This window comes from Triticum dicoccoides, chromosome 3B (genome assembly GCF_002162155.2).
Source record: "Triticum dicoccoides isolate Atlit2015 ecotype Zavitan chromosome 3B, WEW_v2.0, whole genome shotgun sequence".
In the NCBI taxonomy this organism is placed as follows: Eukaryota; Viridiplantae; Streptophyta; class Magnoliopsida; order Poales; family Poaceae; genus Triticum; species Triticum dicoccoides.
The window spans coordinates 403869663-403874570 of NC_041385.1; positions in this window are offsets into that span (position 1 = coordinate 403869663).

Here is a 4908-nt window from a genome sequence, read left to right on the forward strand (position 1 = left end):
GATTGGCGTGCCGCTTCAACAGTGGAAGCAGTGAGAGGTCGCGTCGCCCTGACTTGCCATCAATGTGGAGCGGCGGGCTCAGCTAGCGCCGGGCAGGAAGCGCGCGCAGGAGGGGGAGTGGTTTTTGTTGGGTCAAGAAGGTGAGAAGCCAACTTGAGATCGGTCCGGCCAAGGAAATATCATGTGCTCCCATACTCACTAGTAGTTTCATGCATATAACACTAGTCTATGTTACTAATCCCTCCTTTCCGGTTTATAGAGATGTTTAGAGTAACATAGTAATATGTTACAGTATAAGTTACTCCCCACTATGACCAGCCTTGGCCTCTCCCAGTGCTCCACCATATATAGCTGCTAAGCCTGCCATGTAGGCATAAAATATGATGTGGCAAGTTAATTAAGAAGAGGGAGACTAGTTTGGTGACCGTGGGAAGAAATAGTGGAAAGACAGTTTTGAGTCTATAGCTAATTAAATGAAGCAAGCTTAGCAACAACAAACTAAGCACCTATGCATTGGAGACTTAAGTTGCTAAGCCATTTAATGCACTTAACACCTCATCTAAGCACATCTAAGCACTTAGCACTTAGCACCCCCTTGACCGTGGACCTTGACGGTGTACGTCACCTTGTGTCCAGATCTGAGATGCCACGTGTACCAGATGAATGACTCCAAGCTCGACCATCGTGATGCAAGAGGTGCAAGCCAAGGAACACTGTTGGAGACACCCCCCTCAGACTAGACACAATGGGTAGTAACATAGACTAGTAACATGCTCATGTTACTAGTCTATGTTACTACCTCTATAGTAACATATCTGTGGTAACATGCAACACTTCATTTATTAGGCTATAGACACATCTTGCCTTGATATGTGTGATGTTACTACTTTCCTATGTTTCTTCATTTATTACTTGACACATCATCTACTTTATCTAGACATGTGTGATGTTACTACCTATGTTATTCCCACTGTGGCTAGTCTCATAATTTTCCTTGTCATCATCTGAGTCCTAGAAAATCTCACCCGCATCATCATTAGGCATGCAACCGCCTTGATAGACAACGTGCGCAGAAGGAGTAGAGGTGACTGGGGACGCACCACGTCGTGGCCACTCCGTACGTGCTTGTGTGCGTGCAGCGTGCATATTTTTCCATCGGTGCTAGCTCTAAGGCCGAGGCTGCGGTTGTCTTCGTCTTCAACTAGTCGTTGAGCAACGACGGCAAAGAGGTGCTGCAAGAGATGAGTAGGCGCCATTGTGTGCGAGCTTCGCCATAGCATGACAAACCGGACGTCGCCGCAGATGGTGCACGCTTCCATGCAGCCGAGTGTGTGCACATGCATGTGTTATTCACGTGCATTCTGCGGCCGAGTGTGTGTGCATGCACGTGTTGTGTGCATGTGTTGTGTGCTCCATGCTGTGCGCGTATGTCCATGAGTTGGATCAGATGGAGTTAGTGCGTTGGCATGTGTACATGCGTGGCTGCATGCGTTCTGTACATGCGTGGCTTGTTGTGTGGTTATCAATATAAATTATAAAACATCTTCAACTTAGCATCCTGATGTATCGTATCTACTGGTTAGCCAAGAGTTCATGTTCTTTTGTTTGTTTATAGGTGGACAGGCGGCAAAAAATAGGGGAAAAGGCGCAAGGTTCCTTGCAAACACTCCACCGCGAGGTTCCTTGCTCCTTCTCGGTCGTCGGGAATCTATCTTCTTGAACTCTTTTTTTTACGTGAGCTTTGTTCATCCTTTTGCCAACATGCGATACATCTTGCATCAAGGTGCATGTGTCATGCAAGAAAATGGAGATAATCAGATAAGCAGTGCGTAAGTGAGTCGTGCACTTCGATGGCACCTACTATGCAATTTTTTTCTCCTCGATGGCACATGAATAGTGCACGTACTCAATGATGGAGCAAGGGATGGTAGCCATGACATGGTGAGCCCTTTTTTGGAGAGAGTACATACTAAATAACTTTGATGTGTCCCGTCAACTCGCAGAACAACAAGAAGCTTGCTTACTACACCTTCTCCCTCGCCAATGCATGCGCGATGGCTCGTAGCACAAGGAGAAACTGTTGCTTACAAGCGGTGGACGTGCAACAGTTCATTTGGTGTCAGATTACTAGAAGTACTACTGTAGAACCATCGACTTCCGGAAAAGGTGAAGAGCCAAGCGCAAGGTCACCTACTAACCTTAGGCTAGGCGTAGTGGGAGCAACATAAGTAGGGGTACCTCCTTTTTTTTCTAGAAACAACCACACGCGAATATTGGATGGTAGCAGCACAACAATTGAATCAAAAATTGAAACCAACCAATGAACTACTACTACTGGTGAGCGTTTGCTAGAACGTATCATGTACTCCATCTGTCCATGTATATACTAGCAAACGCTCACCAGTAGTAGTAGTTCATTGGTTGGTTTTGATTTTTGATTCAGTTGTTGTGCTGCTACCGTCCAATATTCGCATGGTTGTTTCTAGAGTAAAAAAAGGAGGTACTATTACTTACTATGGGAAAGGTGAAGTGATGGTTGATTCGCCCGAGCAACTTATTACTCTAGGAATATGGGAGTACCAGCGAATTCAAGGAATAGAGAAATGATGGTTGCTTCGTCCGAGCAACTTACTATGGCGAAGGTGGGGCTCTGTTATTTGACTGCTCACTAGTCATTACTATTGCGGCGCAACGACCATGGTGAATCTGTCCCTGCAGTTGTGCACTCTGCTGCATGGCAGATGGAGCCGGATGAAGGATGTCCCACATGTCGGCAAAATGAAGTTGACTTGTTTCTGGCATTGCTATCAATCCTTCAGGATTTGTTTATATGTACGCATAATTTTAATGCAATTGTACTGTGATGCTCTGAAGGTTTCAACTTTTGTTCCCGCAGGAAAAAACGTTTCAACTTAGGATTCATGTGTCTTGCCTCAAGATTATCTCGTTACAACATTCCATCAAATACAAATGAAACTACCATGGCTGCTAATGCATCTCAATGGTTCGTAGATCAGCACCAATATTCACACCATAACTGAAGACAAAGTTGGGAGAATGCGTACAAATAAAGAAAAATATATAATTTATCGATGTTGTTCGTAGGCATGGCTCCGTTTCCTTGGCACAATGTTCATTGCTTGGCAGCTACTTTCACCTAGCTCTGTAGCCAAAAAAGAGGTGTATGGAGGACACTACAATCCGATCATTTTGTGTAGCTCCACTATAATCGAGCGGTCCATCCCTGTTTGCAAAGATATCCAATCAGTGTGATTACAATAATAATAGTGGAACTAGATGATGAAACATAACACACACAAATAGAAGCCTATCACATCTACGATCTCTCTTTAGGACTAACTACTTGTTGGAGAAGATTAGGCACGGAGTTGGATGAGGAGGATAGCAAAACCAATCTCCCTTTCTATAGTCCCACAGAAATGTAAAAACGTTGCTCGTGTGAAATTTTGGCAGAACCGCACAAAACTCTTAAGAAAAAGTGATTTGTGCAGTTCACCAAAAGGTCGCAACAGAAATGAGGTTAAAATGGATAGCCTTTTTTTTCAAAAGGAGGTAGAAAGGAAACAATTACTGCCCAATAACACGAGTTGAAGACACATACGCCGACAAAAAAGAAGCATATTCCATGTAATAAGGGAAATATAGCACATGGTGGTCTATCAAAAATGGTTTGAGGACGAGATTGCAAGATGGAAAGTACGCCGGCCGAGATACGTTTTAAGAAAACAAAGAAGATCCACAGGCAACAACATGGGAAGATGGGCAGTGGAGCAAGGCCGGAGGAAGCTGTACCTGAGGGTCGTTGGGATGTTACTAGGAGGGCACCGGCGGCCGGGATCTGCCCATACCGCGACAGCGAGCAAGTGGCAAAGGCCCTACCGCGCTGGAGCTTGGTCAGAGAGAATGGTGCGTACCGCACATCGGGACATGCTGCCTCAACACCGTCGAACGGAGAGATGATGCACATCCTCCCTTTCCGCCGGCGGACGGGATGCGGCCGGATCACTGACCAACGCTGAGACAGAGAGAGAGAGGCCACTGCCGCCTTGTGTGAGATGGTGTGAGGAGAGACAAACCCATTTTTCCATTTTCCCCATGGCAATCGTTTTATATTTGGTACGTGCCATTGAGGAATATATAACTTTATTTAATACTAACGCGTCAAGTCGAACTTTGTTCTGTCTAGGCGTGGTACTCGACCCTCCTTCGAGTAAACAACCGCTACATGCGTCAAATTATCACGTGGGCTTCCTTTTCATACAGAAACGAACTCCACCATGTACCATGCGGGTGTGGCCGGGAACAAGACGTGAGTACGTGCGTCCTGCGTTCACCTCTTCTTTAGGTGCAGGTACGTACGTGGGTGGGTGTGAGAGAGATGGTTTGTGCGAAACAGAGGCAATGTGTTGATGATATCTCAAACCAAAAGATGTAATATATGCAATGTGTGTGAAACAGAGTCATGGACGTGAGATATCGATAGAATTGAAAACAGGGATGAAGTGTGTGGCTACGTGATCGATAAAGAGTGCCATCGAATTTGTGTTTGCCCGACTGGCCTACTAGAATTTGAGAGGGCAGGGTGCAGTTTTTCTCTTTGGCATGGATACCTGCCTACAACGTTTGACTATCGGTGTGTGCGTGTGGGGGGGGGGGGTGCAGAGACTGATCGACTAGTATATGTGTGGGGAAGGAGAGATACCTAGCTATGTATTGAGGGAGATCGATCGACATCCATGGATATGTGTAGCAGAGGAATAAGGTTGGGAGAAAGACAAAGATAGAGTGTCGGAGGGTTGGTGGTGGAGTGGCGTCTCACAAATGGTGGGAGAGGCCTGCTAGACAAACGGAGGGTACGAGTGCAATATCAATAAGAGAGGGTGGGGG